The following is a 23,694-nucleotide window of genomic DNA, read 5'->3' as shown; positions in this document are numbered from 1 at the left end:
AATGGATGGATGGATGTTGGGGCATCTGGGTGGCTCAGTTGGTTAAGCGTCCTACTCTTGGTTTCTGCTCAGGTCATCATCTTGTGGTTGGTGAGATTGAGCTCCACTTTGGGCTATGTGCTGAAAATGTAGAGCCTGCTTGGGATTCTCTGTCTCCCTGTCTCTCTCTGACTCTCCCTGTGCTCACTCGCTCTCTCAAAATAAACAAACATTAGAAAAGGGGGGGGGGTGGATGTTTTTACCCTAAAAGAAACAAAAAGGTCCTGAGTGTCATTGAATCTGCACATTGGAGTCAGATAGCCTGGGAAAAACTCATCAAGGAAGAAACATAAATGCGGGCACAAGATGGTCTTTTCAGTTACTCCATCCTAGGTGTCACTGCTTATAAAAATGTATTAAACTCTTTAGGTATGATCAGATTAATACAGAAAATTGAAAGGTATACCACCCTTCTGATAGATTTTTTAAATTCTAAATCTGTACAAAGATTTCTTTTGCCAGTGTTTAATTTCACTTGGTTTCATTATTTACCAAGCTCTCTTTGGTTGGTTGATAATCATCTTCAAAAATGTGTTCCATATACTGGAAATTTACTAAGAGAACTTAAGTGTTCTCACCACAAAAAAAAAAAAAGGTAAATATGTGGTGATGACTAGGTTAATTAGCTTGATTGTGGTAATCATTTTACAATATATACCTATATTAAAATACCATGTATACTTTAAACATATACAATTTTTGTCAATTATACCTCAGCAAAACTAGAGAGGAGGGGGCAAAAAATACATATATGTGTGTTCTGAATCTATCCTATGCCCTGCTGTAGTCATTATGTGCATTAACAAAAAGGAAAAAGATGGGGCACCTGGGTGGCTCAGTCAGTCAAGCATCTGACTCCTGGTTTCAGCTCCAAGTCATGATCTCATGGTTCATGAGTTCAAGCCCCCCATCAGGCTCTGCTCTGACAGTGCAGAGCCTACTTGGGATTCTCTCTCTCTCTCCTCTCTCTCTCTGCCCCTCCCACTCGCTCACTCATGCACGCTCTCTCTCTCTAAATAAATAAATAACTTTAAATTTTTTATTTAAAAAAATAAAAAGATAATAGGCCTGATCTCACAGAGATTCTGGGTAATTCCAATACCCAAGAATTGGAGGTACCTACTGGGAGGTAGCTAGTTGGCAAGATAGTTTTAAAAACTAAATTGTAAACCTGGCTTCAGCATGCCAGAGGGTCCTAAACATCTCATGTGAAGGCACATGAGTCATATTCCTAGTAAAGAACATATAAAAGATACTCATTAAATATTTGTAGGTTGGATGAATGTGCCTAGAAAAAATCCTCCTGCAACAAAGGCAGCCAATGAACTGCCTGTAAAGGTAGCCATTAGTCACTGTTGTGGGTATTAGTGGGAAGAATTGTAATAACACTAGCCCCCTTTAGAATTTCTAACCGTATCCCTGCTCTCTTGCAGTTTGGATTTTGAATCCATATTATATATGTAGTATGAGTAACTACAAGAGGAGATATAAATAAAAATATTTCTGTTAGGTAGCAAAAACCTTCTAGGGGCCAGCCAAAAATGGAAATTCACTTGGTAGGAAAGCTCCTCAACCAAGGCGGCTCTGGATACCTAGAAATTAACTTCAGCCAAACATGAGATTCTAATAAAAAATTACCAAATGCATAAGGAAACGAACTATGATAGCAAGAGTCGGCAAGAGAAGAGAAAGGAAAGAGAAGAGGGAAAGGGATTGATTTTAGATTGCCAAGAACTTTAGATACTGGAATTAGCAGATACTGAGTATGAGCTATGGTATTTTCATTATCTATCAATGTTTAATAAATTACCCCAGAATTTAGTGACATGAAACAACCAGTTGTGCTCATGGAGTCTGTGGGTCAGGAACTCTGGGTTTGGGTAATGATTTTATTTGTTCCATGTTGCATGGGTCCACAGCTGGATGGGTTGTAGGCTTTAGTGACTCAACATCTAGCTACTGTAATACTCTGAAGCTTTGTTCACTCATATTTCTGGTGGTTCATGCTGGCTCTGATTGAGCCCTTAGTTGAACTTATCAGCAAGAACATCCAAATGTAGCCTCTCAATGTGGCCTGGGCTCCTCACAGCATTATGGATGGTTCTTAGGGAATCTGCAGAAAGGCTTAGGCAGAAACTGTATCACCTTTTCTAACCTAGCCTCAGCATCATGCAGGATGACTCCCACTGCTTTCTATTTGAAAGGAAATCAATAGCAAAGTCTTGGAAGAAAGAAAAAGAGATTTCACCTCTTGGTAAGGGTTGTCAAGGTTCTGAGAGGGAATTTGAAACTAGAAATATTGTTGTAGCCATCTTAGAAAAAGACAGTCTTTTATAATAGGTAAGAATTTTGATTAAATAAAAGAAATGGGGGAGAAGAATCTTGAGATAATAGACTGTTAAAATTAACCAGTTAGCAATCCCTATCAAAATAACACCAGCATTCTTCACGGAGCTAGAACAAATATCCTAAAATTTTTATGGGATCAGATAGGACCCCAAATAGCCAAAGCAAACTTGAAAATCAAAGCTGGAGGCATCACAATCCCAGACTTCAAGCTGTATTACAAACCTTTAATCATCAAGACAGTATGGTACTGGCAGAAAAACAGACTCAGATCAATGGAACAGAATAGAGAACCCAGAAATGGACCCCCAAAATTGGCCAACCTTTGACAAAGCAGGAAAGAATATACAATGGAATAAAGGCAGTCTCTTCAGCAAATGGTGCTGGGAAAACTGGACAGCGACATGCAGAAAAACTCAAAATGGATGAGAGACCTAAACATAAGACAGGAAGCCATCAAAAGCCTTGAGGAGAAAGCAGGCAAAACTTCTTTGACCTCAACCACAGCAACTTCTTACTCAACACATCTCCAGAGGCGAGGGAAACAAGCAAAAATGAACTATTGGGACTTCATCAAAATAAAAAGCTTCTGCACAGCAAAAGAAACAGTCATCAAAACTAAAAGGCAACTGACAGAATGGGAGAAGATCTTTGCAAATGACAAATCAAATAAAGGGTTAGTATCCAAAATCTGTAAAGAACTTATCAAACTCAACACCCAGAAAACAAATAATCCAGTGAAGAAATGGGCAAAAGAATGAATAGACACTGTCCAAAGAAGACATCCAACTGACACATGACAGATGGCCAACTGACACATGAAAAAATGCTCAACTTCACTCATCATCAGGGAAACACAAATCAAAACCACCTCATACCAGTCAGAATGGCTAAAATGAATGACTCAGGCAACAACAGATGTTGGCGAGGATGCGGAGAAAGAGGATCTCTTTTGCACTGCTGGTGGGAATGCAAACTGGTGCAGCCACTCTGGAAAACAGTATGGAGGTTCCTTAAAAAGTTAAAAATGGAACTACCCTATGACCCAGCAATTGCAGTACTAGGTATTTATCCAAGGGATACAGGTGTGTTGTTTCAAAGCTGCACATGCACCCCAATGTTTATAGCAGTGCTATCAACAATAACCGAAGTATGGGAAGAGCCCAATGTCAATCGACAGATGAATGGATAAAGAAGATGTGGTATATATATACAATGGAGTATTACTTGGCAATCAAAAAGAATGAAATCTTACCATTTGCACCTATGTGGATGGAACTGGAGGGTACTATGCTAAGCGAAATTAGAGAAAGACAAATATCATATGACTTCACTCATATGAGGAATTTAAGATACACAATAGATGAACATAAGGGAAGGGAAGCAAAAATAATCTAAAAACAGGGAGAGGGACAAAACATAAGGGACTCTCAGATATAGAGAACAGGCAGAGGGTTGCTGGAGGGGTTGTGGGTAGGGGGATGGACTAAATGGGTAAGGGGCACTAAGGAATCTACTCCTGAAATCATGGTTGCACTATATGCTAACTTGGATGTAAGTTTAAAAATAATAGTGATAATAATAATAATAATAATAATAATAAAATAATCAACCAGTTAAATTAAAAAATAACTAACTAGATCTTAAAGAACTAAAAAGATGTCATTATTAGAATTTGAAACTCAGGGGTGCCTGGGTGGATCCATTGATTAAACATCCAACTCTCTTGATTTCAGCTCAATTCATGATATCATGTTCGTGGGATTGAGCCCTGCATCAGTGCAGAGCCTGCACAGGATTCTCTTTCTCCCTCTCTGTCTGCCCTTCCCCACTTGCACGCTCTCTCTCTCTAATAAATAAAGATTTAAAAAAAAATTGAAACTCAGTGGATGGATTAAATAGCAGATTAAATTCTTTAAGGAATAATGTACTGGAGCACAAAGTTTAACTACCTGGCATGTATTATGGAGAAATAGAAGATTAAGAAATGCAAGTGATTGATACAATACAAGATAATATGAGAAGACCTAATGTAGATACATTCAGGGGTTCAAGAAGAAGAGAATAGAGAAAATAAGGGCGAAGTATTTGAAATGTAACAATTAAGAATATTTGCTAGAATGTATGAAAGATACGAATACTCAGATTTTGACAATGCTGTGAGTCTCAAGAAAAAATAAAAAGAACTCCGTACCTGTATAAATAAACGATGAAATTACAGATAAAAGATGGCTTTAAAAGCAGCCAGTAGAAAAAGTTACTTAGAAAGGAATAACATTTAAACTGGCCGTTGACTGCTCAGCCACTACAGCGTCCTGAAGACCATGAAATAGTATCTTTAAAATGCGGATAGTTGATACTGTCAACTTAGAATTAAGGATCTAATGAAACGGTCTTTATAGCATGAGAGCAAAATAATGTTCAGATGTTTTGCTTTTTTTTTTTAAATAGAACATTTCACAGATGGACCCTTATTTATAGAACTTCTGAAAGGTGTGCTTCAGGAAGAAGAAAATTCTTCTCAGAAGGAAAGTCATAAAAGAAATTAATAATTTCCTGTATTAAACAATATAATGTCTAATTGTAGGGTTATAGAAAAATAAAACTAAAGAAATATGCTGTCCAATAGTAGCATGTAGGTTGGGGGGCATTGAACAGAGTCAAAGTCTTCTAAATTCTTATGGTGTTTGAGAAGATGGAAAATACATTCTCAAGTAGTCATGACAAAATTTTAATGGAACTGCTAAAAAACTGGAGATAAATTCCAAACAAGTAGAGCAAAAAATCTATTGGAATGAAAAAAAATACATTCCAAAAGAAGGCAATAAAGGGGGGAAATGGGCATAAAATTAGATAAATAGGACAAGGTAGAAGTAAATCCAGATGTCAGTGAGCACAGTAAATATTGGTGGAATAAACTAACCAATTAAGTGCTTCACACTCACTTAAGAAATTACTATATGCCTAATGTAAAAGTTGGAAAAGGGTAATATGAGCAGGGAAACTTATGGGTCATTCTTGCCAACAAAAATAATTGTAGTCATGGCTTAGTAGGAGGGATCATGGCAATCATCAAACCTGCAAAGGACACAATGCCTACACCCATCACCCCTGATTTCAGAATGTCTGCAGGGGCACATTGTACTGCCCTCTGGTTCATTTCTTGGGTAGAAGTTGGCAGGAAGTCTTTATTGGTATCATCCCATTTGAGGCTATCTGTTAATATTCATGACCTGAGGCTGTTACACAGCACCTGTGTTATACAACAGCACCTTTTTTATGACCTAAGATGTCACTGTCTCACGAGTAATGAGGTGCTATGGGAGTTATTGAAGGATTAGCTATAGATTCTTTAACCAATCCACAGTTTGCAGGAGATGAGCCACCATCATAAAGAATTTATCAAAATGATTCATCTCTGTTGCTGTGGACAGATTACATTCTCATTCTGTCTCTGAAAGTTTATAACCAGTCTCTGAGTAGTTACAAATGTATTATTAATAATCCTTAGAAAAGCAATTTATTTTTGCATAGGTTAACCATTGCTTCTGTTGTTGCTCATGCCCAGGAAATTTCCAACACAGACCTGACTTCATAAAACTTGACCCTCCCAAAACAAAACATAAAGCAATATTATATTTCTCCCTTTGAATATAGCAGATCTGCCTGTTATCTATTCATTAGTATCTTAAAGCTTGAGTTGGCCAGTTAAGTTCAAGTTAAAAGCTTCGATTTGCCTCTAATGTTTTCTCTCTCTCTGAGAGCTGTTATTGAGTAAAGAGGGAAAGAAATGGGATGAAAACCCTTCATCCCATTAGGATTAGGTTTAGGATTATGATTAGGTTGTGTATCTGAACTAGGCAGAGTAGATGCTGCCTGTTTGTAAACTTTGGCCAATTCCTGGTGATGAGGAAGACAAATGCAGGGACTTTTCTTCCAGACAATGATATGCTTACTGAGTGCACAGCACTGAGTTACACCTTTTGGGAAGAAGTCAGAGGTCCAGACATTTTTTAGTAGAGGGAAGGTTCAAGCAGAGGTTGTTTCATGTGTTTCCCTCCGGGACCCTGAGGGAAAGGTACGACAGGATTCCAATGCCCCTGAGTCCATGGGGAAAATGCCATTCATACCCCACTATTGTTTCCATCAAGTTACAAGAAGGGCATTTTGTGAAGGCAGGAAAATATAGTAGGTAGTTCTCCAGAACCTGGTTTGGAAGGCCATGTGGTGGGCCCTGGCCAAAAGTTGCTGGCTGCTGGGTCCTACCTGCTACCTCCCAGTATAAGTGGATAAGCCAGAGTGATAGAAGTCCCTCAGGTATTTGTGCATCACAGCCTTGTCTATGAGACAGCTGCTTCCATCTCACCTCCCAGTCCTTGCAACCCAGGGGCAGAGCTGCAGCCCCAGCACCCCCAAAAACCTCTGCCCTCTCCTGCATCACCACTGCTGCTCTTCTCTGTCCTCTTCAGAACCTCTCCCTTTGCAGTACCTGTCCTCAAGACTTTGGGGAGAGCAAAATGAACTCCTCATCTGAGTGGGAGGGGGAAAGGGCCAGGGGACAGGAAGAGAAAGAGAGAGAGAGATGGAGAGAGCAAGGGACTATAAACATCTTCTCATGTTATGAACAAAGGACAAAGCATTGTGCAGTGATTTTTTTTTTTTCGAGGAGCAGTAGGGTTTGTGTGTGTGTGTGTGTGTGTGTGTGTGTGTGTGTGTGTGTGTTTATCTTTGAGTGGTATGTCTATTAAAAAAAAAAGTGGTTCCATTTAAGCCTCTTGTACTAAATTTGGAGTATACAGAGCTGTTTCAGGATCAGTTGATTGTTAGTACAGTTGAGAAATCACTAAAACACACCATTTCTGTGCCAACAGACCTGTGGACATGCCTGGAAATACAGATTTTAACACTTCTATTGTCTTTTTATTACAAGTAAATGTAAAATACTCAGTTATTCATTTGCCATTTTCAGAATTCTTCTTCCTGAGATCTTTAGATTGCAGGTGCCATAGATGTTGGTGGTTAGAAGCAGAAATTACCTTTTTATGAAATAATTGTCTTAAAATTTTTCTAGCAAATGTTATATTCTGTGCATCAACCTATTACCTATGTTTAGCATGCCTAAAGGAGGTGAGGAGCAAAACCAAACTAATATCCTAAATTAATTTGACCTTTAATATGGCTGTTTATGCTTTACTTTCAAGTATTCAAGATGTTCATTTTATTTTGGTTTAATAAGAGGTAATTGTGAGCTATATAAAATTATAAGAGCTTGCCATTTGTACTTTGATTCAAATCTTGGTCCTGCCATTTGCTAGCTGCCTCAGTTTCCTCATCTGTCTAGAATGAATAATATAACCTACCATTTAGGAGTTTCTGAGGATTAAGTGAGATTTATCAAAAGCTCCAAACAATACTTGGTGCCTACTAGATTCCAAATAAATAGTAGAAATTATTAATTATTCATGTAGCTCTCTAGTAAGGGATCTGAGTTTGATGCTGTGGTTTAAGGTTGAATGAAAAACCTTGAAGAAACAGAGAACATAATTCTCATTCAGACAGAAGTCCAGGTAGTACCCTGGTGAGGTCCATGCCCAGCCAACAGCTTGCAAGGTTTGCAGCTGCCAGTGAGAACTGAGAATTAAACTCTGTTCCTTTTTTCCTTCTAAGAATTCCAGAATCTCATAAATTGGACTGAAATGTCAAAATGAAAACTTTTTGAGGCCATGGGATATAGGAAAAAATCATGAATTTTCTAATCCTGGCTCTGCAGTTTACTAGGTGGGAGACTTTGGTTTCCCTCCTCACTTACTAAATGGGAAGAGAGTATGACTCCTCCAAGGTCCAGTGAGGTAGTGTATGTAAAAATAGCACAGTGACAAACGCACAGTGCCTGGTGCTGATGTTCACCCCACCTCTCACACTCATCTCTGGCTCCCCTTTTGTTTTGAAAAATCTGCTGTTTTCCAGCAGATCACCTGTCAGTTTTGAGTAGCTTCTTTGTGGTGTCAGGATGTTTATGGAGCACCCCTGGAGCAGAGAGCTCTGCCAGTCACAGATGTGCCTTACAGTAGACCTGATGAACGCATTTTAGAAACTAGAGGAAGTTTTCCGAGAGAAAAGGTTTATTCTTAGTTATTACATAGGAAACAATGGGCTGATCTCTGCTTCAAATGGCTTATAATTCACTGAAAAAAATGTAGAAAATGTAAAATTGAGAGAAGAAAAATTTGCACACACACATACATAACATTCACTTATAATTCACTGAAAAAAATGTAGAAAATGTAAAATTGAGAGAAGAAAAATTTGCACACACACATACATAACAAGTAGGGTCTTGTTAATGATTTTGAGATTATTCCCTTCACAGGCCCATGTGCAAACATTGTCACATTTTCCCTTGGATTAGTCTTCACTCCCAGGCTGTCCTGATGGGTAGCTTTTTAATACAGATTAGTAATGTCCACTAACGTTCCTCTCATTCATCGATGTGACCTTCATGACACTTAATATATTACTGGTACTTAGTCAAAATCTTACATAATCCAGTGTTGTCATCTGACTTGGCACTTCAATAAACATGGTCTTATTAGTTTCATTTGCTTCTAAAGCTTCTGTAGTCTGTGGTGGGTTGTCTTCCTTTCCTTTATGATTACTGTTTTGATGACAAAGAAGTGTTTTTGCTGTTCTGAAACTCTCTTGATGGACTTATGGAACAGTCTCTCTCTCCCCTATGAAAACTTGAGGAACTACTAGAGGAAGCCATGAGAAGTGGATAAGTCCATGAGTTCTGGTCTTGCCACCCTTCTTGGCTCAGATGTGTATTGCCTGCAGAGCGCAAGCCCTGGAGCTTTCACCTGTTTATTTAAGAGGTAGATAGTCGTATTCCCATTATACAGATGAGAAAACCAAGGTTCAGTGAGGTTAAATCATATACCCAGGGTTGAATTGGCTACAACTAAATAATAGAATTAGAATTTTAATCCCTGGACTCTGACTTCACACCCAGTGTTCATTCAGCTATTCCACTTTATTAGTTAGAGAAAAATTATGGGTTACCAAAAGGAAACAACGAGTTTTGCAACTAGAGGAGAAAGTATTTTTGAGCCCTAATACAGTATCCAGTGGCTGCTAGTAAGGACAACGTAGCACAAGGGGTAAAGAAAGTTTTCCAGTACCTAGAGAATGATTCTTATAAATAGGACAGGCCTTGGAAAAATGGGTCTGACCTATCAGTCCTTTGAATGGCCCAAGTGGTCAAGGAGACAGTTCCTGAATTGCACAGTGGATGCCCACAAATAGGTGAACACCTTGTGAAAATCGAGCCCAGAGCCACAGAGACTAAGAGTTGGTTTTGTAGATACAAGGGGTGAGTGAGACTCTCACAATATATGGAAGCCTCTAAGCCAACTCACCAACTTAGTGTATATCTTGAGCCAGCTGTTAAGTATCTTTACTTAACACCTAGTTTGGTTTAGGAACCCATATTTAGTAAAGTACTTCCTTGCTTGCCATGCCACTAACATGTGACTGTTTTAGACTTTTTATTTTTTAGTAAGGATATTTGCGATCTATGTGCCAGGGATTATTCTTCATAGTGAGTAAGATGATCAAGATCTCTGCCCTGTTGGAGGTTACAGACTAATTGGGGAGCCCATACAACAAGGAAATTAAAAGAAACATCAGAAAGAGAAACTTACTATGCAGAGATCTAACAAGGTTATTGTGATAGGTATGACTCGGTAGCTAGTTTGAGTGGTGAAGAAAGGCATCTCAGAGTGGGTGACATTAGGCTAAAATCTGAATGACAGGAAAAATCCTGCTTTGCCAAAGTGGATAAAGAGGAACATTCTTGATAGGACAAAAGGGACAAAGGCCTTGAGGTGGGGATGTGTTCAGGATTGTTCAGGAACAGCTAGAGGGCCAATTTTGCTGGAGTATAGTCTGTGAATAAACCAGTGGAATAAGATGAGGTATACAAGGGGTGAGCAAGAGCAGGAAATTTGTGTTCTATTTTTAGTGTGATGGGGAGCCCTTGAAGAATTCTAAACAGAAATAACATGATATGTTATATGTTTTAAGAAGATAGCTGGCTGCTATATGGATAATTGCTTGTAGGGGTTGGAACTGGAGGCAGGGTGACCAATTAGAAGGTAATTGTAGTAGTCAGGCCAGAGATGGTGATAGCTTGAACAAAAATAGTAGTCATAGAAATGGAGAAACAAAATCAGGAAACCTCTTGGACATGAGTCAACAGGACTTACTTATGGATTGGATGATACCAGAGTGAGGGGGTCACATTTAATCAACCCTGGCAGGCAGCAAGGTAAAACATATCCTAACCAGGTAGATTTTAGGTCCATATTTCCCTATTAATTATGTAAGCTACTTGTCCACACTTGAGTTGATGAAGTAAGGGATACATGAACCTTTGTTGAATTTGGGTGCTGATAGCATTAACTGCATCATCTTTAGATCATGGAATAGTTTGAACAAATGGACAGCAAGAAACGGCAAGGAAAATATTGGGACTCTCTTTGGAAGTGGTAGCTGATTCATTCATCAAATATTTAATATCTGTTAGATGTAGCTGAGTGCTGTTAATATAAAAAAGTGAGAACTACCTAGAAAGCTCATACTCTTGTGTCCTTGTTGGAATCTTGTCAAACAGCACACCTGGAAGTTACATCTTTGGATTGAGATCTCTGTGGACAATAAGTCAGTTAATGTCTGCAACAGACACCCCAGCCCTTTGATTTTCAGTTGGTTGTGGTCTTTCTACAGCAGGAACAATTTAGACCTTTTTCTTTTTTTTCAATTTTTTTTTAACCTTTACTTTTGAGAAGAGAGAGACAGAGCATGAACGGGGGAGGGGCAGAGAGAGAGGGAGACACAGAATCGGAAGCAGGCTCCAGGCTCTGAGCCATCAGCCCAGAGCCCGACGCGGGGCTCGAATTCACGGGCCACGAGATCGTGACCTGAGCTGAAGTCAGATGCTCAACCGACTGAGCCACCCAGGCGCCCCTAGACCTTTTTCTTAATGCATTTCTGAAAAGAATGCTGGCATTTCTATCTACTCTTTGTGGCTGAGAATTCATTATTGTTCTCTTCATGCTCTCACTTACCTCTTCTCACCTACTCATTCCTAAGACTTATTAGTATACAGGAGCAGAAAGTATTCCTCTTTTCCTCAAGGTATATAAAGCATGCCTAAAGTGCCTTGTTTTTTCCTCATACAAGGTCCAAGCTACATTAATTTATCATTGAATATTTCCATTTTAAGAAGCTGTTAATTCCAATAAATGTTGATGGAGATTTGAAGCCCAAACATTTTAATGAAGTCATAAATCAAGAAGCCATAGCAGCTTTCTTCAGATGTCCTCACACAAAATTAATCTACTGGATGGAAGGTTTCCTCCAGTGTTACAGCACCTGCTTTGGACAGGCAGAAACATTCCCAGCTTGGGTTTTAATAAATTACAGTCATCGAAGTATAAAAGTGATGTGGAGAAACTTGACTTCAGATGTCAGTCACTGCATGCTGTTTTCTCCTCCCCTCAGATTCTAGCTTTGGTCATACCTGGCTCTAAAGTTGCACATTACCTGGCTCTGAAGTGTTACTAAAAGATGTCTTTGTTTTATTAGTTTATTCCTGCCCTTTATAACTGTAGTAACCAGTGTACTTACCATTCAGATCAGGTCCCTGGTTAATATCCAGCCTTCAGTCTGCATAGCTTCATATACTCATCTTTGAAATTCTGTAGCTATTACCTTTTTATATGTTGAAATGAGAAAATGTCCTATTTATAGACTAAATTCTCCCTGCTATTTTTTCAAAAGTCTGAAAATATTCCCTTATTTATAATCTCATACTTGATGCAGTTTTCTTGGGCTCAGTGGATCTCTGTTTCAACATAGTATATCTGTTCTGTATAGTGTCATGTATTATTTAAATGTATTTATTATAAAATGGAACATGCACAAGCTTTACAGATTGCCAAAGAGGTTGCGTCTGGGCAGATTTTCTTATGAACTGCATAACTCACGATCTCTTCCTCCTTCCCACTTTCATTTACCTTATAAATGAAATACCAGCATCCTGTTACCAGGTATTACCATAGTAACATAGAAAGATTATTCAAGCAAAAATGGGAGAAAGAAAAACATCACTGAGGTTTCATCTCCACTGGCTCAAGTTTCTATGAGCCCACTGACCAAGACAGAGGGTCTGGAGAAAGCAAGGAGCCCTATTTCCGTTTCTGTCATTAGAAATGAGAGTGTTGTGGTATTTGTGAATTTTGAATACTTGGTTCATCAGATATCTAGAAGTGCTTACTGGGTGTCAAGCCCCACTGACTGCTGAGGATGCAAGCAGGAGGAGAGGGGGTTCCTGCCCTCAAAGAACTTGCAGTACAGTAACCATACCCTTTCACACAACAGAGTTGTTTTGCAAAAATCTTGCCAAAAACTCCAAATAGAATCCCCCCCCTTTTTTTTCTTTTTTTTTCTTTTTTTCTTTTTTTTTGCCAGGCATCTTTTTCCCAGATCTCTTGAGAATAGATTCTTGAGAAACAAATTTTTATTCTGAATACCCTGCTAATGGGATAACAATGAGAATCACCATTTGAAATACTTAAACAAGCCTTCCAAGTTTTTGGAAGTTCTCTGCTACTATAGATCATAGCTGATGGTTTCTAAAACTTTGCAAGCCAATTACTTTGTCCTGACCCCTTGAGGACACCCCAGCTAAGGTAGAGAGCACAAGAAAGAACTCCAGGCAATGGTGAACTGGAAATGTTCTTAATTTCTTGGAGAAAAACAAAATACTATGGTGGTAATTTAAAGGGAATGAATTGGAGTGACAAGGAGAAATTAACTGAATTACATTTTCTGCATAAACAAGTAAGTAGCAAGGAACATTTACATCATCTGAAGCTAAGTTACTGCTTGAATGGGTGCTACCTTTGAAAATTATAGCAGTTCTTTGGGTATGCTGTATATGCTACTATTTACTACATTACTATTCTATCCTAATTATAGTTAAAGTAAATCCTTTTAGCACTTAGAGAATCTGACTTAAAAGTGTAAGAATGAGATTTCTTCATGGATCTGAAAGTGTCCTGGATCATAGATGAGTTCATGGTTTTTCTGAGTTATTAAAGATAAATATTAAAGAGTATTCACTGATAAGAAAAACAGATTTGTTGATTTAATGAGTAGCTTATAATCTTGTGTTTATGTCTCCCAAAGGATTTCTGTGAAATAGTTCTTTTCACTTAAATTCAAAAATGACTAATTTCATACAGTATTTTGTGGTGAATAAGAAAAATCCACACAAAAACAGAGTGTTAGAAATTCTTTAAATTTGACCTTCCTCAAATCCTAGAACACTGCATTACAACTGCAGTCTATATGAGAAAAATTCTCAGAGTGGTAATGCTTAGAGATTACACTGATACTAAAACGTCAACTTCACTGGTTTGAATTTGAATTTCATCATTCATGCCAGCCTCTGGAAGAATGGACTTTTAAGCAATCAAGTGGCCCAAAGTTAGTAACAGAAAAATGAGGACACATATAATCCTCAGCCTGAGTAATCCAAGCCTGCAGGCAGCATTTGAGCAAAGTGGAGAAGTCAGTCACTCATGCTGTCCTTCTCTAGACCACGCAACCACTGCTAGAGGGCAAAAGATGGGACATCTGCTGTGAAAGTCACATCCACTTTGGCAACAATTGTTTTCTTCCTCTCAAGCCTGATATAAGAGCAGTTAGCTATTTCAGAGTACTTATTTGATATGTCCATGAAGTGGTCATTATCTCATCCTACAAAGAGGATAATCAGTGATTTATAGAGTATTGGGGTTCTGGTGATGAAAATTCTTGGGAGTTTAGATGTTCGACTTTAGAGAAGTAAACAATAATATTGATTCACCCAACAAAAGGTGTCCTTTAGGCTATTTTCCCTGTTGGTAATAGATTATTTTAGCCATCCCATTCTTGTGTCAAGATTGCTCATGAGCAAGAACCTCATTTGTAGCTGACCATTTGTAGCTGACCTCATTTGTATGACCAGAGATTGATTCTATTAAGTTGGAACTATGACCTTCTCGGGGGAAACCAGCTGGGAATGAACTTATGTCCACAGGTGACAACACTGTTTTCTAGCAAAGATAACATCATTCCCTCTCCAAGTGGTCATTACGTTATGTTCCTTTCTGCTTTGGGTACAAAATCATCACAAAAAGAAGCAGTGATGTTCTAAGCACATGTCCTAACTTTTTAAGTAGTCCATGATATGCGTCTAGATCTCTTTGGAGAAAAACATGAGACCATGAATGTACAAGCAGATCTGGACTTGATGATTATCTGTAAAACAGTCCATGGAGAAATTACCTAACTTCCAGAGTTGCTGAGGGGACTAAATGGGAGAATGCAGGTGTGTCAATGAGGAAAACAGGAAGCAGAAATCATGCTAGATAGTTCAAGCAGATTCAAGCAGGGGATTGCAGATAAGGAGTTAAGTGCTTATGAAACTATTGGAAATTTCAGACATTAGAAATCAGAAGCTATTAGGTCCAAGGACACACCAGTATAGCTGCAATCCAGAGGTTTTAGACCCCAGGAACCACCACAGTTCTCTGTAAGCACCAACAAAGCCATGATGAAGATACTGAAACACTGAACACAGCTGCCTCACTGCTTCTCATTCTAAGGAGGAGCTGTAGAAGTAGGGCAATGGTCTCTTGCTTGCTTCTTCCTTCCAGGTTTCTCACAAGCATGTAATACACACCTAGAATGCTGCTACACACTGTAATCTAGGGAACATGATTTTAAGTTTTTCAACCTCTCCAGCTAGAAAGAGGGTAGAATGGAAATTGGGAAAATCAAGTCACATTATTTACCATAGCAGGGAAGTACTTAACCCCATACTTGCTGAATTCTAATTATGTTACTGCTGCTTTTGATATTAAATATAACATAGTACTTTGAACCCTGGTGTCTTGGTCCTCATTTCCTAGAGTTCTTTTGACAAGTTGATTTTTAATGACACCCAGATGACTGAGGAGTTTTTCCTCTCCCAAGACTTAAAGTCAGCTATTGGCTTGGGAGGCTCTGGTGATTTGTTTGACACTGCTGCCAAAGCTTTCAGGGCACAAGTCATGACCAGGTTGCCCATGGAACATACACATTTACTTGGGGATACCCCTCATTAGCAGGTAAAATCGAGAATCTCAGTTAGTAGTTCCAGAGGAGAAACAGTTTGGTCTATAACCTATAGAATTGTTTTGTCCAATATGATAGCCTCTAAATACATGTGGCAATTTAAATTAGTTAAAATTAAAATTAGAAATTTTCAATAGCCACATGTGTTAGTGGCTACCATAATGGACGGTGCAGATATAGAATATTTCCATCAATTGCAGAAAGTTCTGTTGGACCGCACTGCTAGAATGTGTCTTCACGTGTAGATCAGAACTTACACGTGTATCTCTAAACTGTACAATCTTTGTAATTTTTTTACAATATTAATGACATCAAGTATCATTTTAGGACCCCAGTCCTTTCCCAGTCTGCATCTATAGTCTAGCACTTTTACATGACACCGAAAGCTTCCCTTTGTGTTTGGCAAGGAAAGTTGGTGATAGCTATTTGATACCTCAGTGATTGGTTGGCTGTTATCAAAAGTTGGTTATTCCCGGATGGGCCAATTTGGCATAGATCCACTAGGAATCATCAAAGCCAGACATAGGCAAGACAGGATCCTTTGATTACATGTTCTTTTTTTTTTTTTTTAACTTAACTCCCTCCAGACAGCAGCTTCTTCCTGATTCTAACATTCTGTATGCCTTTGAGGTTTGATGTTCTACCTTGAAGCTTTGAAATAATTCATTTAAAAACTTGGCCTTGAGCTCCCAACCTGTTAGTGGACAAAACACATGCTTTGGGTTGGGTGATCACTGTAGCCTGCACTATAGTGCAGCATTAACTTACAGATAAAATAAACCTATGCTTGCATCATTTGTTGAGGCTACCATACTGTGATTCTGAGTCCTGTGTATAGGAACTTTTATGGCCAATGTCACTAACATTGATTCTGTACCTACAAGCTTCCATCTCCACCTTCTGTCTTTGGCAAGCACAGATGTGTTGGGATAATATCCCAAGTTTGGACTGCCTGGTGAGGAACTGGAGTGGAGAGAGATCTACTGTTGAGCTTCTGCAAAAAGCCTGAGTGAGACCATTGAAAATGAATGAACTATTCATGCTGCTTTCTTCTCCAGGTTCTGTAATTCTCTTATATCAAGTCAGATGACAACAAAACTACATATGTTATTGTTTGGCTCACCATAGAAATACTTTCACCACCCTAGCATTTTACAATATGTATTTAGCTTTCTTAAAAGTGGCTGTACGTAAAAGTGTCCTGCTTTGGTTAAAAAAATATATCAAAGACCTCATTTACTGCGTTATTCAGTGGCTTCTTACATAAAGACTTGGGAGGTAAATCCCTCCTATAATTCAGTACCAGGGCAAAAGTTGTCTTTACATATGAACTTGTATGCTACCTCTTTCAAATGTTGAGAGTTGTCCAATTCATTAAAATCTTTTTGCCTTGGCTCTGAGGATGTTCTTAAAAAAAAAAAAAAAAAATGTGTTCACTTGCAGTAGTTCTCCAAGCCTAGATTTTCTGGTATAATATTTATCCCCCACCCTGCCATATCACTTATTATTATACCTTCCTATATTTAAGAGCTTTGGGTTTTGTTATTGTTGTTTTGTTTTAGTAATTTTTTATTCTATTCTCTTATCTTTGGGCATAGAATAAACATCAATAAACCAGTGAGTAACAACTTGGATATGAATAGTCACCTGTGGAGACTTTTAAAATGTACGTGTCTGGAGCTTATCTCACAACTAGTGAATCAGAATCTCTGGGGCCAGGACTGGAGTATGTATGTGTACGTGGAGTATTCTTTTAAATATCAACAGGTAATTCTGACATGTTCTTTTGGTTAAGAGCCATTGAAGCAACTCAATGAATGGTGTGATAACAAGCTGAAAATTAAGTGGTTAACAAATTGAGTCATAGCTGGCCCGTGTGAGATGCCAGGTCAAGCAAGTGGTAAGGGTTGCTTACAGGACTTCCAAGATAAAAGGGATATAGTTGCTGTAAAGTCATGATTCAAGGGCAGTTGACTTCATTCATTTGTCCATTCTAGCTATGTGCCAGGCACTGTGATTGGCCCTGAGGATGCCAAAATGGTACAGTTCCCTGCATCTAAGCTGCTTATAGTCTAGTGGGACTATCAGACATATAGATAATGACTGAACATTATAATAAATACAGATATGGATACATGCTCAAAGCATCATGGAAGCCCAAAGAAAAACCATCTGGCCAAATCTTTGAGTGAAGAGGTCAATGAAGGCTTCCTGGAGGAAACATCTAGAGATCTGGATCTCAAAGGATGACTAGGAGTTTTCTAGATGAATGGTTTTCCCAGAAGAGGGACCAGCAGTTTGTGGGAGATGCACACTGTGTAAATAGCATCTGTTTCTGCACAAAAAATTTCCTCCAAACTGAGTGACTTAAAACAACAAATACTTACTATCTCATTATTTCTTTGGTTCAGGAATTTGGAAGTGGCTTGGCTGAGGGGTTCTAGCTAGAGGTCTGTTATTTGGTTGCAGTCATCTGAAGACTTAACTGGGACTGGAGGATCTACTTCCAAATGGTTCACTCATGTGACTGTTGGCAAGAAGCCCCAGTCCTTTACCGTGTGGGTTTCTTGATATGCCTGCCCACATGTCCTCATGACATGACAGTTGGCTTCTCCCAGAGCAAATGATCCAAAAGAGTACAAGGAAAAAGCCAAAACATCTTTTATGACCTGATCTTTGAAGTCACACAAAATTCTGGTGATTACACAGGTCATCTTATGCAACATGGGAGGGGAGACCACACCAGGGTAGAAGACAGGATGTAATATCTTGTTGCGATCACTGTAGAACCTGGCTACCATACAAGGACATCAAGCTTAAGATGGAGGAGTGGCAAAAGAATCTGGCAAGGTGCTAGGCCCAACCAATCATGAAGGAGCCCAAAGGCCATCATTAAGAAGCTGAAACTTTATTTAGTAGGCAATGTGGAGCCACTGTAGGAATGGTAAGAAGAGAATTTGATGGGTTCAGATTTACATTTCAGAAAGACCTCTTGGACAATATGAAGAGATGAAGAGTTTGGAACAGAAGGGTGAGTGAGCTATCATAAAGTCCAGTGAGATGATGCAGACCCAGGCCAGGGCAGTGTGGCATGGAAATGTAGAACTTTGCTATTCAAAATATGGTCCATAGAGCATAACACCAAGTAGCATTAGTATCATCTGAGAGCTTGTAGAAATGTAGGATTCAGCCTAGATATATTGAATAGAATCTGACTTATATGGACCTAAAAGTTTGAGAAGTACTATGGTAGAGGATGCAGTAGAAATAATTAGGAATGTGAGTGTTGAGGAAGAAAGAGGACAGAAGATTGACTTACAAATCATATTTGCTCCACTTCAAAGCTAGATAGCATGTTGTAAACATTTTTACCTGAGCCTACAGAATGAATCCAGAGAGCTGTGCATATGCACAGTGTCACTGTTGATGTGATACAATCTAATAACAAGAAGACATTCTCTTTTATTACAAATTGTAGTCATGTAAGTGGTGCCAACAAAGGAAACCTACGAATACTTCTCTGTTGTAAAGTTTTATATTATTTTCCAAACAGCTTATCTGTTTTGTCTGAGAGTCTGAAGAACAGGTACCTAAATTTTCAGAAAAGAGGCCATGAGGAATGGAATAACATAATAATACGATAACAGGGATTTGGAAAGCTACGAGATAATGCACATTCTGGAAAATGTCCTGATTTTCAGGTGACCTTTCCAAGCATTGTCTTTTCTGGGATCAGATTTGGGAGCCAATTAACTGCTGGGACTCAAACAGTAAATGTTTGCCAAGAAATCCATTACTTGCATTATGGTCAATGGGAGCCACCACCCAGTGGTTGGTTTTTTTTTGTTTTTTTTTTTTGCATTTGTTAAGTATAAGTGCATCATGTGATGTCTGCAGGCTGGCAAACACCAGTTGTCTATATGTGTGCTATATGCCAGTCTTTGCTTTTTTCTTTCCTTCCTCTACTCACTTCTTTGCAATTAGGAAAATTATGTAAATGAATTAATTCTGGAGCTCAAACTTAAATATATATATATGTTAGCCAGTTCTGCAAAGAAAGAGGGAGGGAGCAGGGGAGGGAATATGAATGGATGACTGGAAAAATGGAGAGGGGGGGAGAAGGGAGAGGGAAAGAACCTCCAGAACACTTATAACCAAACATTGGCACAATGAGAGTGCTTTATTCATGGAGGAGGAAGAGTTTCTGGTGAGTTACTGATCATTTGTTGAGTCCTTTTTAACTGTTGGCTTCTCACAATGCTATGAAGTGATCTGTTGCCATTTAGAGTGATTAGGCAGTTCCCTGACCAGTAAATCTGAAGCTGCCAGTAATTATACTGCCTTAAATTGTAAAACTCTAAGCTGCCTGTCACCTATAAACTCTGTGGGATTCCCAAGGATCCCTAGTTGTAACTAGGAAGTCCTCAATAAGACTGCACCCCTCCTGAGCTTAAGCCGCTTCCATGTCAATACTCCCAACCCAAACTGTAAGCGAATATTGAGATCTACCTTTTCCTTATGGAAATGAGCTAGTTAAGAGGTAAGAAATGCTAATTAAGATCATTCCCAGCTATTTTGTGAAAGATAAACTTCATTTTCCTCTTTTTGATTATGTCAGTACAATGAGCATCATATCCCTATTCCTCAGAAGATTTTCTTTTGAAGGCATTCTTTTCAGATTCCAAAAGATCATGTATCAGAGAATTTGCAACTTGTCCTCTCCCCCAGTTTCCAGCTTTAGTTTTCTTGGTCCTCATTACCCTACTCTTCAGTATTTCATCCATAATACTAATCACCTTCCAAACTACAATATAATTTACTTTATTTTTTTTTTAACATTTATTTATTTTTGAGACAGAGAGAGACAGAGCATGAATGGGGGAGGGGCAGAGAGAGAGGGAGACACAGAATCTGAAGCAGGCTCCAGGCTCTGAGCCATCAGCCCAGAGCCCGACACAGGGCTCAAACTCACAGACCGCGAGATCGTGACCTGAGCTGAAGTCGGACGCCCAACCGACTGAGCCACCCAGGCACCCCCAGTATAATTTACTTTATTATCAATCTCCCTCCACTAGAATATAAGCTACACAAAAACAGGAATTATTTAGTCTTTTGTGTTTAATGCTATAGCTCTAGCGCCTAGAAAATGTAGTATCTAGAACACAGTAGGTACTCAATAAATGATATCTGAATAAAGATCCAAAAAGACCTTGAAACCCATTTAGTGCCTTTACTTAGAGATAATGAGATTAGAATGCTGAGTTTGTGACTTGCTGAGGGCCACAAAGCTATTTTGCAGAGGCAGATGTAACTCGAACCCAGATCTTCCTCTCAAGCCTGTGTCCTTTCCACCACCTACTGCTGCTTTTAGCTGGTGGAGCTGGGTTGGGGACTGGAAACTGTTGGTCCTAATCCATAAAAAGGGACTTTCTGAGTCTCGCTCAGAAATAGGCAGGCATCATAGACACCTTCTGCTCTCAAAAAGACCTTGGCAGTTAGATGTGGCTGAAACCTTTTGTTTTATGGTCATATTAGCCAGTTTTTGCAGCAGGGTTTTTCTTCCTACTTGAAGAAAGCCCCCACATACACACAATTCTCCAGCCACCCCAGATCAGCACACAGTTCTATCAGGAAAAGGGCCATAACCTCGGCCCCAACCTTCCTTGTGCAGCTTGGGCATAGGGACTGGTAATGGAATTATTGAGGTACTGAAGCACACCTTCTAAGTTTTGGGGGGATTTTTGGTCACAAAACAAAACACTATTTTGATCTTTAAACCAGGATACTATGTTCTGTGACTTTGGTTCTTACCATTCCTAGTTACTTCAGATGATCACATATCCTAGCTCTGTACCCCAAAACCATACCTAAACATCTGAGCAGTCATGCCATGCCCATTGTCCTACTCCATACCACCCCAACCATCCCCAAGGGGCCAACAAGTAGAATTAGAGAAACCAGGCAAGATTGAGCAAACTAGTTGATGAAGGGGGTAAGGAGTTCTATGTAAAGGGAAGAACTAGGAAACAGAAAGAGGACCAGGGCTTGACAGCCCTGCAGAGGCAAATCGTCTAGGGAATCGAATCAGCTACATCAAAGTGTCATTAGAAAATACTAACTTTTTACCCAGCGAGTGCTGTGTCCACAACCTCTCTCACAAGGCCCCAAACCTCCCTATTATAGATAGGGCTATCGTTTTTCAATCGAAATACTTGAATTTAATGATTCAAAAGTCATTGCTTGGAAATAATTTCTTACATGGTGTTGGATCTCTAGAGAAAATGTAGGTCTTTTCTGCCTGTTAGATGCTGTTCACAAAAGAAAAAGCAGGAATTAACAGTATGGTTCAGTTGGCTTCAAAGGACCACCCAGCTAGTGTGTGAGTTCAGGAAGTGTCTCGTTTGCAGGAAAAGAGTAATCAGCACACCAGGCACTCCTCTGATTCTCCTGGGACTTAGAGGAGGCAGAGCTCAAAGGCTACATTGATAGACTATCATGAACCAGCCCCTACCTAGAATAACAAGCCAAGCTTGTTTTTATCATTTCACCTCTCTCTAGCCTACAGGCTGGCCTTATACCTGCCGCCTTTCATTCATTCATCTGAATGTGTGTGTTAGGCTCTGTGCTAAGTATGCACCAAGGAGGCAAAGAGGAGTCCAACACAACGTCTGTCTTCGAAGACAAAGTTTTCAGATTTTTAGTAAAGATGTAAGTAGGTGAACTAGTGATCAAAATTGTTGATTAAAATTTTTGGCAAAATTCATGCAACATAGTAAAAATACATTGACATTAGCTTGTGCGCTCTTAATTCTGCTTCAGGAGCTAAAGTAGGCCTTGGAGAGGAATTGCCATCTGAGCTTTGTGCCTCATCATTTCCCTTAAGGCCATCAGATTCCCAGATTGTCATCAGTAAACCCAAATAGGATATTTCCTCACCTAGGACGTTTGTGTCCTTTTTTCTTTATCAGACATCTGATTTGTAGTCTAACACTTAGGGCAGTGAAAAGAGCATGCTAGATCCTCTAACTCAGCCTTGTAAGGACAACATACACATTTTTCTAAAGGTAGATTTGTTGTAATATTTGAAGAGAGACTTCTGGAAACTTTCTTGAGGTGCAGGAAACCCCATAGACCCTACCCTCATTACTGCATAGAACCATCTAAGTTTAGACCTGAACTGAACTTCCAAATCAACTTATTTTGTTTATAGTTAATGGACATCAAAGCCTCAGGAGACTAAAGGACTTCCCAAAGTCACACAACTAACCATAGGCAGCACTGAGTCTAGGAACAGGCCACAGTTTTACACTTTTTGATGGTACTGTGCAGGTCACTCAAAGGAACACACATCTGTCAGCATAATGGGGTGAATAGGAATGGGCATGACACTCAAAGAGGAGATGATATGTGTGAGATATTACTGAATCATAGAGTTGGAAGGAACGATGGAGGTCATCTTGCCTACCTTTCTCATTTTCTTGATGACAATATAGAAGCAGGGAAGGTGAACTTAATCATCTCAACCAGAGGAGGTACTACTTTCTTTGGGGGACTTGTAAATATATGTGATCATTTTTGGTTGTCTCAGTGACTAGTGAGTGATACTCACTAATGGGCAGGTGCCAATGATGCTACACATATTGGGATGGAATATTCCTACCTGATGAGGACTCACCCAGCCCCAGATGTTATGAGATCTACATGACTTAGCTTAAAGCAAAAGAGCCTGTTAGGAGTGAAGAAGGGACTGGGCTCTGTGGTAGTTTGCAGAGCAGTAGTTCATCATTGTGGGTGTGTTTGGGGGTAGGTCTTAAACCCCTCTGAGAATTGACTTAAAACAATCTCTTTGTGGAAACCTTCACATACACATGAACTCTGCACTTAATTTTAATGGGTTTATGAGTCCATTTAAACCCATCCAAGGACCCCGGGTTAATAACTCTGGCCTAGAAAGACATAAAGGTAGAAGAAATTAAATATGTATATATTTTCTTATGGATAAAAGAGTGTCTGCCTAATGGAATGAATAATAAATGTGTCTTTTTTTCCTATCAAGTGGGCACAGTGCTATCCACACTAATAGAC

The 23,694-nt window shown here is 39.2% G+C and overlaps 1 protein-coding gene and 1 long non-coding RNA gene across 7 annotated transcripts in view; one reads left to right on the top strand and one right to left on the bottom strand.

Annotated features, from left to right (window-relative positions):
* TMEM108 (transmembrane protein 108) overlaps positions 1-23,694 on the top strand; it is a 367,083-nt gene that overhangs the window by 237,206 nt on the left and 106,183 nt on the right. The window contains exon 1 of one of the 6 annotated variants that reach the window (XM_053221444.1): positions 12,910-18,640. The exons of the other annotated variants lie outside the window; for them this stretch is intronic. The gene's annotated coding sequence lies outside the window, so the exon portion shown is untranslated. Of the gene's footprint in view, positions 1-12,909; positions 18,641-23,694 lie in introns of those variants that run through there. 6 annotated transcript variants of the gene reach the window in all.
* The window catches only part of LOC113599968 (uncharacterized), a 96,071-nt gene that overhangs the window by 51,094 nt on the left and 21,283 nt on the right, over positions 1-23,694 (bottom strand). The window lies entirely within an intron of this gene.

This window comes from Acinonyx jubatus, chromosome C2 (genome assembly GCF_027475565.1).
Source record: "Acinonyx jubatus isolate Ajub_Pintada_27869175 chromosome C2, VMU_Ajub_asm_v1.0, whole genome shotgun sequence".
Lineage (NCBI taxonomy): Eukaryota > Metazoa > Chordata > Mammalia > Carnivora > Felidae > Acinonyx > Acinonyx jubatus.
Note: the sequence above shows the minus strand (reverse complement) of the source record. Positions and strands in the feature narration are given on the sequence as shown.